This window comes from Panthera tigris, chromosome A1, assembly GCF_018350195.1.
Source record: "Panthera tigris isolate Pti1 chromosome A1, P.tigris_Pti1_mat1.1, whole genome shotgun sequence".
Taxonomy (NCBI): domain Eukaryota; kingdom Metazoa; phylum Chordata; class Mammalia; order Carnivora; family Felidae; genus Panthera; species Panthera tigris.
This window is the reverse complement of record NC_056660.1, coordinates 168,419,795-168,432,008: the sequence shown is the minus strand read 5'-3', so window position 1 is coordinate 168,432,008 and position 12,214 is coordinate 168,419,795.

Sequence of the window (12,214 nt, the reverse complement as noted above, 5' to 3'; positions counted from 1 at the left end):
ATATCACCCTAGCCACATAGCCCTTGGATTGGTACTTATTTACTCTCTAAAATTTTTTCATTTAGTTTATTTTAAATAGATATCTCATTGATTTGATGGGGTATTTATAACTTTTTATTACTGCATATTAAAATAAATGCATATCTATAAAAATGATATAACACCTAAGTCATCTCCAGGATTACCTAGCAGCTCACAAAGCACTTTGAAGAAATATTGGATAGACCAGACTCCTGTATGTGTGAAGGGCCATAGCAATAATCTTGGATGCCATGAGCATTTCTCAATTTCTAAATGTCTTGCACTCAGTTGTATATTCCCTGGCTATCTAGGTCTGCCAAAAACATTGGCTTCTCAGTGTTTGACTGAAATCCTATCAACTCTGGTGTAACACTGCTTATTTCATGGGAAGACCAATGAACTATTTTTTTTTTAATATATATAGCTGACTTAGATAGACCTAATCAAAATTATATGTTGGAATAATAAAAATGCATTTTTTGTGGTAGAAAGTTAGATATCCACTGGTTCAGACAACCCCTTCCCCATAAAAATGAAGAAACTGAGCTCTAGGGATTTCTAGGAACACACTCTGGGGCACAGGCCTGAAACTCAGGTATACTGACCTAGTCTTGTTCTCTTTCTTCTGTGTCACTCACTTTTGTGACTTTCCCCTCTTGCTCCCTAAGGCCAATGGCTTTTGACCACAACTGTATTAAATAGATGACTATAGCTCTTCCCAGAGAGTGGCAATTCCCAGATGTCAAAAAGGCCACAAGGCTGAAAAATGTACTAAAGGTACCATTTGAATGGATTCAGACAGTGGAATCTGTGTCTAATGTAGGTGGTTGGGATCCTGTGTGAGATCAGAGCCAGACCAGGGCCTAGATCATAGAAATTATTCACTAAAAATTTGTTGGATAATGAATGCAAAATGAGTAAATTAAAAGGAAATGGAAAGTGCCACCATTGTGTCATCTACCACTCCTAATGGGACCCAGCTCCCCTACACAACAAAACCAGCATTGTCCCCCACCCATTTCCTCCCAAGGCAAATGTCTTCTGACCATTATAGAGAGTAGTAGCAGGAATTTTAATCTTGCCACACAGGCTAACAGTTGATGCACATGGGCATATAGTTAACCTGGAGAAAAGAAGGGGGACATGATACTACTTTCAAGGCTGTGGCAGATAAAACCTAAGGTGACCCTCAATGAGTCATGCTCTTTTATAATAATTTTCTCTTGACTATGGTTGGAACCTGTGACTTTCTTCTACTCAAAGAATATGACAAAGTGACGGGATGTCACTCCCTTGATTAGGTGACTTCACATAGCAAATGCTACTCCTATGTTTCATTGTATGACACTTTAGAAATTTTCCCACTGGCCATGAAGAAACAAGCTGCTGTCATTGTGATGTCCTATGATAGGACATGTGACATGACATGTCACATGATAGGACACTGTGGGTTGCCTGAGAGAGCTGAAAGCAGCCCCTGATCAACAGCCAGCAATAAAACAGTTCTACAGGGGTGAAGAGATGAATTCTGCCATAAGCCTGGGAGGGGGGCTTGCAAGTGAATTTGTCCCCATTTGAAGGCATTGGCCAACACCTGAATTGCAGCCTGTTAAGCCCCTGAAGCAAACGACTCAGCTAAGCTACATTTCCTGATAAAAATTGTAAGATGATACATGTATATTGTTTAAAGTCTCTAAGTTTATTATAACTTGTTATACAGCGATAGAAGACTAACACAGAGGCCTTCTGTTTGACAGATCCCGTGTTAGACATTTAAAAATAAATAATTTCATTTACTCTTCACAAGACCCATATGAAGTAGATACCTTAATTTTTAACAGTTTTATAGATGTGGAATCTGATTACATTTGAACCCAAGTAGACTTCTAGTAACTAAACACTTAAGAAGGGGTCTGTGGTTCCCAAATTGTGCATGGAGACACCCCATAGAAATTCCCAGGAACCCCACAGGATATTTTTAAATTGTAAGGGAATTATCTATGGGATGTCATGTGAATTATTAGCTTCATGTAGTCTAGTTTCAACATTAGAACATGCTGCATTATATTTGATTTGGCATCCTATCTTTGTGAAGATGTATTTTTTCAGTGGTTGCTGCAATAAAAAACAAGTACTGAATAAAAATTAGTGTGGAATAAGCAATGAGGTTGGGTATATCCAATATGACTTGAAGGTTTGAGAAGCTGTGCAGTGTCCAACAGGAACACATTCCATTAGTAAGAAATAACGGTTGTGTAAGAACAAAATAAAAATAATTTATGTGTATTTTTATTTCAAGATACTAAATTGTTGGAATATAAATACTTGGCTGGGAGTAGCTACTTATTAAATGGGAATTGCTTGGTATTTCTTTTGGCCTAGAGGCACCATGTATAGTTATTGTAATACTAAGGACACTGAGACCTTTGTGTACCCCCTGTTTTCAGCAATCCAATCTTCTAGTGATTGAAGGGCTGATTGTATTTCACTCTAGAGGCTGGGACTAGAACTGGAGGGCAAAGTTACAGGAGGCTGATTCCAGATCACACAAGGATGGACTGTCTGATGACTGGTGTGGTCCCACACCCACTCATGATCACACTTGTGTGAAAGGTGGCCTCCGTGTTCAGGGAGACATTCCAATAGAGGCTGGACAAGAACTTGTGAGCCACATGGATGAGGAGATTTGTGTCCCTCCCTTAGGTGGGAAGGGAAATCAGTGGGTAATTGAGGTCTCTCTAAGATCCTGGAATCCTGGGCCTTCATCCAGCCCAGGAAACCTCATCCAGCCCTCTGAGACCCTCTACTTTAAGACAGCCCTCAACTTCCCACAGCCAGATGTTTCTAAGGAACTTGGAAACTGGAGGATCTGAGTGTAGAAGAAGAGCCTTATTAGCCCAAAGGTAGGCTAAGCTGCCATAATGAAGAGGCCCAAAGTACCCTAGAGAGGCATAGGTAAGGTAGCAATGTACTTCTCTCTTATTTAACTCCTTCAATACAGAGGAGGATGGTCTGGTGTTGGAGGGCAGCTCAGCTGTGTTTTCCATCTCTTTGCCCAAGGAATCTTCTCTGCTTATAGCCGTCTCCTGCTCATCAGGAAGGAGCAAGTGGAAATGGATCGCAAGCAGCTTTCATTTTAAAGGCATGACCTGGAAGTTGCCACATCACTTCCACTTATATCCCACTGGCTCAAACTTAGTCACAGGGCTGAACCTCACTGCAAGAAGGCTGACAATGCAGTCTCTAGCTGGATGGCCATATGTTTAGCTAAAACAAAACTCTACTTCTAAAATGAAGTGAAGAATGGATATTCTAGGAGTCTGTTAGGGCCTCTGTGACAAAATACCGCAGACTGGTGGCTTAGACAACAGAAATTTATTTTCTTGTAGTTCTGGAAGCTAGAAGTCTGAGGTCAAAGTGTCAGCAGGGTTGACTTCTTCTGAGACTGCTCCCCTTGGCTTGAGGATGGCCTCTTCATGTTCACATGCCATTGTCCCATATGTATGCCTATGTCCAAATTTCCTCTTCCTACTAAGACATCAGTCATATTGGATTAGGGTTCACCCTGATAATCTCATTCTAACTTAATTATTTCTTTAAAGACACTATTATTTTTTTAAATGTTTTTATTTATTTTTGAGAGAGAGACAGAGCATGAGTGGGAGAGGGGCAGAGAGAGAGGGAGACACAGAATCTGAAGCAGACTCCAGGCTCCAAGCTGTCAGTACAGAGCCCAACATGGGGCTGTAACTCATGAATCATGAGATCATGACCTGAGCTGAAGTTGGATACTTAACCAACTGAGTCACCCAAGTGCCCCTAAAGTCACTATTTCTAAATATAGTCACCTTCTCAGGTAATGGGGCTGGGACTTTTTTTTTTTTTTTAACTTTTTTTTTTAATGTTTATTTATTTTTGAGACAGGGAGAGACAGAGCATGAACAGGGGAGGGTCAGAGAGAGGGAGACACAGAATCTGAAACAGGCTCCAGGCTCTGAGCTGTCAGCACGGAGCCTGACGCGGGGCTCGAACTCATGGACCGCGAGATCATGACCTGAGCTGAAGTCGGCCGCTTAACCGACTGAGCCACCCAGGCACCCCAGGGGGTTGGGACTTTAACTTAGGAATTTTAGGGAGATGTAATTCAATCCGTAACAGATACTGAAGGACATTTCTCAGCCTTTCTCTAAGGCCAAGTCCTCACAGATAGACCCAGGTTGTAGTGGTCACAGAGCAAGATTTGAAATGAGTAACTGAGAAGCAGGCCTCAGGTGCCCTCCGGTTAGAGTAGTTAGTTAGGTAAAGGAGCTTAAGAAAATGGGTACTAGAGACTTAGTATAGAGTCCACCTAAACTCATTCAAACTAAAAAAAAAATGTTTTAAAGATAATTTATTTATTTTGACAGAGAGAATCCCAAGCAGGCTCCACACTGTCAGCACACAGCCTGAACCATGAGATCATTACCTGAGCCAAAACCAAGAGTAGTCGGCTGCTTAACCAACTGAGCCACCCAGGTGCCCCAAAACTAAAAAAAAAAAAAAACAAAAAAATTAAACCGACTTGGAAAGCAGTGCAACTATGGGTAGGATTTTGCCTAAAAGTTGTCATTATGTTTACAAGCATTTTGAAGTAGAAATCTCTGGAGAAAGTTGATACATGGTAAAGAGAACATTTATGAAGTACTTCAGGGTGGTAATTGCTACATTAGGCTCATTTATACAAATTGCTGCTAATTGAAGTACATGTTAGCAGGTTGGGAATTATTATCTTTAATTTGCAGATGGGGGACCCAAGACTTTTAGAAACTATGTTGTTTCCTCAGTGCTTCATGATATGTGGTAGAGTCAGGATTTGAATTCAGCTCAGTGTGATACTGAAGTTCACAAACTTTTCACTATGCCCCACTTTCTCACTTTCGTTGAGGTAAAAATAATTGAGAGTGGAACTTCCTCTGGTAGAAGACATTGCCAAAGTGGAGGAAGAATCTAGATGCCAGGCTTCTAGAGCTCAGGGGCTCAAGAAAGTCATAGGCTGGGAAGAACTGTCGAACGATAGCAGTTTTGCTCAGAGCTGCTCTGCTTGGGAGGTGGGTTCTTTTAGACTCTGGCATGAAGGTCCCTGTAGACGCTTCCAAGGACAATTCAGTACCTATGAGGAACTGAATAAATAACTACTTTCTGGGAGTATGAACTTGCTGAGCCTCCCTGAGCAGTGTCTTCACTGGTAGAGGCAAGAATACATGCGTCTTTTGTTCTAGTACAAATGAGAATATTCCTAGTTTCCCAGTGGGGGCAGGGGATAGGGAGAGGAAGCCACACTGAGACTTGGCCAGGCTTTCTTGAGAGCAAAGGCCTTCCCAGGCCCACCCAGGAGAAGATAGGACCCCCTCCTCAGGCAACTCCCAGGCTGACAGCCAGAAAGGAAAGAAAGGTGGGGGCCCTGCGGGGTGTCCCCCACCCCCATGCTCCCTGAGCATTCCAGGGAACAATTTGTCCCACCATACCTGAGGCCACCACTGGTACTGTGCATGAAAGGATCTCCCAAGCAGTCCTAGTAATTGTTGCTTGTGTTCCTTCATTCCTTTTCTTCCTTCCAGAGATTTTTCTTCCCTAGATCTACCTGTCAGGGGCTAGGGGCTCTCCCAGAGCCAGGGCTGAACTCCAGGAAGGGGATGCAGAAGATCATAGATAGTTCCTTCAAGTCTCACTGATTAATTTTAAACATCTCTCCTCTCCCAGGACACTCGTTTCTCCAGCCAGCTTCCTCTTGACATTCTTTCTATTTCTGTATTATCCTCCTGCTTTCCATGGAGATTCAGATTTCATTAGTGATGTGAGCTGATGAAGACAGACAGCCCATCCACGACTTAAAACTTGCTGCTCTAATTTAGCCTCTCCTCTGATGTTTCTCCTTTTTAGGCAGTGTAATCAGGGGGGTTTCTTGGCTGTGACTCGTAGCTCTCATATTTAGCTCTGAGGTCAATGTCTTTGCCCTTCCCCAGCTTTTCCCCAAAGTAATCAGTCTTAACAAGCATTCCTTCTTCCTGAGAAAAATGCTCTTTATCTCATCTCTCCAAATACTCTGTCATCCTCAAAATGCCTTACGCCTCTGGCTCACTGATTCGCCACTGGCATCTAGTATAACAGAGGGCCCTGCATGTATGGCCACCTGCATAAAACGTGGTTGCTCTGAGGGCAGTGTTCTCTGGCAATTTGGGGCCAGCTGCTGGACTAGGTGCTTGGTTCTGAGGGGGTGACAAAATACATTGCAGGATACAGATGAACCATGTATCAGTCTCAGTTTGCTCAGGAAAACTCTGCAAGCTGGTGATTTTCTTCATCAGGTCATGCTATCATTTCAGCTTGGCTACATTTCATAGCAGTACCTCTCAGGAAGGATCCTTGCCTGAGAACCTGGATGAGGTGGTTTCAAGGGGCAAGTTCTTGGAGATACTTCCTCCCCACCATTGCCATCCTGTGTACCTCGTTGGAAAAGCCTTGCCATAAGGAGAGGAGGCTGGCGCAGGGAAAGGAACTGAGGTGTGTGGGGCACAGAAGTGGAGGAGGCCACACTGGAGATGGTTCCTGGGTTACTCATGCACAGTCCTGTGTGGGTGAGTGTATGTGAGTGTGTGTGTAGGATAGGAGGGAGGATAAAGGTGTAGCCAAGACAGAAATCTCACTATTGGAGAATGTCAAGGCAAACTTCTAAGCAGCTGAGCCATCTGCCTTTTCTCTTTTCTCCCAAAGACCTTAGAATGAATGAATTTCAAACACAGGAGGGTAGGAAAAATGAGGAGCTGGTCAGCTAGATTCCCTAAACTTCTATTCATTCCATGGGCAAACTATCTTCTTAAAAATTTTTTTTGAACAGGTTATATATCTACATGATTCAAAGAACAAAACAATATTAAAAGGTCTGCACTGACATGCCCCTGTCTACCCCCATCATTTATCTTTCCAGTGCTTCTCTAGACAACTAAGCAAATGATAAACATATACTTTTACTTCTTCCTATTAAATACACACAGTTGTGCATCCTTTTGAAAAGCATTTATTATGATAAATTTCAAACAAAAAGCACAGTTGGAAGATTTTTGATCAGTTGGAAGATCAACTGTATACCCATCACTTACATTTTAGTTGCTTTATCATATACATATTAACTTTTCCATCATTTTACTCTTCCATCAGTTCATCCTTTTTAAAAGTGTATTTCAAAATAAATTACAGACATCATCCTACTTCTACGTAGTTCAGCATGAATATCATTAGAGTTCAATACTTTTTCTCTTGATGTAAAATTTACAATGAAGTACACAAATCTTAAGTGTACATTTCCTGATTGTGACAAATGGATGTCCCTGGGAAACCCAAACCCCTACCAAGATGTAGAACATTATGATTCCCTACGATGTTCCCACGTGACTTTTAGTCAATCCTTATTTCCACCCTAGAGGTAGCTCTGATTTTTTCCCCCACCACAGAGAAGTCTTGGCTAAGTTCATGTAAATGGAATCATATAGCATATATTCCTTTATATAAGGCTTTTATTTTCACTTAGCATAATGCTTTTGTGATTTATTCATGTTGTTATATTGATCAGTAATTTACTCTTTTTTATTGCAGAATAGAATCCTGCTATATAGGGATACCTTACGCCATATACCAATTTATTCCTTCCTCTTTTGATGGGCACCTGGTCTTTTTCTAGTTTATGGCAATTAACATGCTATGAATAGCCTATTTATTTTTTGTTAACAAATTACACATGCTTCCATTTCTCATGGGTACATACTTAGCAGTAGGATTGGCAGGTTGTAGAGCAGGTACATGTTTGCATTTATTCCAAACTGCTAGACGTTTTCTTAAGTAGTTGCACCATATTACACTCCCAGGAGCAGTGTATGAGAGTTCCAATTGCTTCCAATCCTTGTCAACACTTGGTATGGTTAGTGTATAATTTTAGCTATTCTGGTGGATGTGTGGCAATATTTAATTATGGCTTTAATTTGCATTTCTCTGATAATCAGTGATGTTTTTCAGTGTTTATTCAGCATAACATATGTATTTTTGTGACTTGTCTGTTTCTTTTGCTCATTTAAAATTATTAGATTGTCTTTTATTGAGTTGTAGAAGTTCTTTGTTAGATAAGTATTTTGTGATTATTTTCTCTCAGTTTGTAGTTTGCCTATTCGTTGTTCTTTTTTGATGAGTGTTAAGTTTTCAATTTTAATGAAATCAAATTATCAAAGTTTTAAGGTTTTTGTTTTTTTTCTTTCCTAGGCACTTCTGACCACCCTTCCTGCAACCCAAGTCACAAACTTTTTTGTTTTTATAGCTTTAGCTATTATCTTAGGCCTTTTGTTTTTATAGCTTTAGCTATTATCTTAGGCCTATGGATCATCAGCTTAATTTTTGAGTGTCATTTGAGGTAGGGATCAAAGTTCGTTCTTTTTTTTTTTTTTTTTCTATATCCTTTTATTTCAGGATCATTTGTCAAAAAGACTTTGCTTTACCCCATTGTATTACTTTGGTGCCTTTGAGAAAGACAATTAACCAATTGTGGGTCAATTTCTGGGCTCCATTATGTTCTGTTTATTCATTTTTCTTTCAGTCCTTACCACTACCACCACCTTGGCGTAAGTCCTACTTTGTTCTTTTATAGGATTACTTTGGGTATTCCAGGCCCTTTAAAATTTCCTATCTATTTTAGAATCTGCTTTTCCTGGCTGCATTTTAAAACTTTTTGAAGTTTGTAATTTTGTCAATCTGATAGGTAAGAACTGGTATTTCAAGGTAGTTTTTATTTTCACCTCTCATATTAGGTGTGCATTGAGCAAACTTTCTAAGAGCAGTACCTTAACTCTTTAGAAGAGGGCACAGAGTTGGGTGAGACAGACTTCTGACAGAAGTCCTGAGTTTATAAGAGGACTAAAAACTGCCCTTGGCTGGCCAGCCCTGTGGTCATTGTGTACTATGCTCGTGACTTTGGTCTCTGCCTGTGTTGTCCTCCATGTTTGTGAAGCATCTGATCTTTTCCATGGAACAGAGGGTGCTGTATGGCAGCTCAGCCAACAGCCAGCTTAAGAATAAATGTGGAAAGATGGACGCATTTGGGGGGTAGATCAGATGGCACAAATCCAGGCTTTTGGATGGGGATTTGGAAGTGGGAAGAAAAGCTAAATGTTGAAAGTTCCTTGTAAGCCGTCTAACCCGGGACATCTGCTTAGCAGTTCCTAGTGTTCTGTGCACTCTCTCATGGGCTCTTTTGGTCCCTGGATTTGCCTTGAACCAAGGCAGCCAAACACATTATAGGCAGAGTGCTGGAATAAGGGTCAACAACGTGTCATGCTCAGCAGTTTAAACTAACTGTTTAAGCAAAGAACTAGCCATTGTTGAGAGAAAACAAGGAATTATTTTCAGATTAGAAGGCAGCCCTACCAAGTGTCCTCTTTGTCCCCCAGGCCTGCCAAGTAAAGATAGTGCTCTTTAACATGGATGTAAGTCTTGAGGTGGTTCCCAGAAAGACATTTTAGAACTAGAACATGTCATTCCATGGATCTGCTGCACAATTTCATCAGAAAACTCTGCTGCCTGCAGATATGAGACACTTCTTAGAGAAACATTGTGCTAGAGGCATTGTTTCCCTATAGGAGAAATATTAAACCAATGAATATTTATTGTTTTTGTAAGGAAACTTTAATCAAATGTCTCTGTGGTTGATTGAGTATATGAAAAGTACTCCAACACAAAAATTTATAACACAATTTATTTTTCTTTTTGACTTTTATTTTGTGTTTTAATTTCCATCTTACTATGAAATAAAATATTTCATACAAAAGTATATACTGCATAAGAAATAAAGAATGATAATATAGGTACCAATGTAGAGGCCACCTAATCTGAAGAAGTAGAGGATGGAAGACTTTTGAAGACCCTATATACCTCTCCTGATCCTATTTCTCTCCTCTCATGGAAAACCACCATTTAGAATTTTGTATTTAACTACATATTTATGTATCCTAAAACAATATTGTAGATTTTATGTAAAATTTTTATCTTGATGTAAACGGGCTTATCCTGTATGTATTCTCTATTTTTACATTCAAGTTTTTTGAAGTTAGGAAATCAAGGTATAATTTACATACAATAACATTTACCTTTTAAAGTGTATAGCTTGGATGAGTTTTGATAAAGGTATACAGCTGCATAATAACCCCACAATTAGCATGAATATTTTCATCACCTGATGAAGTTCCCTTGTATTCCTAGTAGTTATTAGTCCCTCCCTCAACCCTCAATCTCTGGCAACCACTGAAATGTTTTCTGTTACTATTTTTTTTTTTTGGCCTTTCCAGAATTTCCTATAAATGGAATCTTATGGTATAAAGTTTTTTTCAGCTTTATTGAGATGTCATTGATATATAACTGTATAAGCTTAAGGTGTATAGCATAATGATTTGACTTACATATATTGTGAAATAATTACTACACTGAGCTTTTAATTTCCATCATCCCATATAGAGATGGAAAAAGAATTTTTTTAAGGTGTGATGAGAATTCTCTTTTGTTTTTAATGTTTATTTATTTTTGAGAGAGAGTGTGAGAGTGGGGAAGGGGCAGACAGAGAGGGAGATACAGAATCTGAACCAGGCTCCAGGTTTGAGCTGTCAGCACAGAGCCTGATGCGGATTTTGAACCCATGAACTGTGAGATCATGACCTGAGCCGAAGTCCGATGCTTAACCAACTGAGCTACACACATGCCCCAAAGTGTGATGAGAATTAAGATTTAAGATTTACTCTTAATTTTCATGTATATCATACAGCAGCATTAGCTATAGTTGTCATGTTGTATGTTACATCCTAGTACTTATTTATCTTATAACTTGAAGTATGTAATTTTTGACCACCTCTATCCAGTCCTCCCCAAGCCCTGCTTCTGGTAACTGTGAATCTGATCTCTTTTTCTGTGACTTTTTATTTATTTAAAAAGTTAGAGTCAACATACAAATGAGATCATACAGTATTTGTCTTTCTGTCTGAATATTTCACTTAACGTAATGTCCTCCATGTTCATCCATGTTGTTGCAAATGGCAGGATTTCTTTCTTTTCTGTGGTTGAATAATTTCCATCACATATATATATCACAACTTTTTTGTCCATTCATCCATCAATGGATTCTTACGTTTTTTCCATGTTGTGGCTGTTGTAAGTAATGCTGCAACCAACATAGGGGTACATACCTCTTCAACATAGTGTTTTCATTTCCTTTGACTATATTGCCAGAAGTATAATTGTTGGATCATATTGTAGTTCAATTTTTAATTTTTTGAGGAACTTCCATAATGTTTTCCATAGTGGCCATACCAATTTACTTTCCCACCAATAGTGCCCAAGGGTTCCCTTTTCTCCACATGCTCATCAGCATTTGTTATTTCTTGCCATTTTGATTTTAGCCATTCTAACAGGTATGAGGTGGTATCTCATTGTGGTTTTGATTTGCATATCCCTGATGATGAATTACCAACATCTTTTGGTGTACCTGTTGGCCACTTGCATATCTTCTTTGGAAAGATGTCTATTCAGGTACTTTGACCATTTTTAAATTTGATTATTTGTGGGATTTTTTTGTTATTGAGTTTTATGGATTCTTTATATATTTTTAGTATTAATCCCTTATTAGATATATGGTTTGCAAGTATTTTTTCCCATTCTGTAAGTTGTCTTTTCATTTTGTTGATTGTTTCTTTTGCTGTGAAGTTTTAAAATTTGATGTAGCCTTATTTATTTATTATTTATTTTGTTGCTTGTGGTTTAGGCGTCATATCCCAAAAATCTTTGCCAAATCCTATCTCAAGGATATGTTTTCTTCTAGAAGTTTTATGGTTTCCAGTCTTAAATTTAAATCTTTAATGCATTTCAAGTTAATTTTTATGAGTGGTGTAAGACTGGGGTCTAGTTTCATTTTTAACTGTGAATATCCAGTTTTCCCAGAACCATTTATTGAAGAGACCATCTTTTTTTCCATTGAGTATTCTTGGTTCCCTTGTTAAGTATTAGTTGACTATATATACATGGGTTTATTTCTGGGCTCCTGATTCTGTTCTATTGGTCTGTGTGTCCGATTTTATGCCAGTACCATACAGTTTTTATTACTATAGCTTTATTTTTTTTTGCTTTTTTCTAA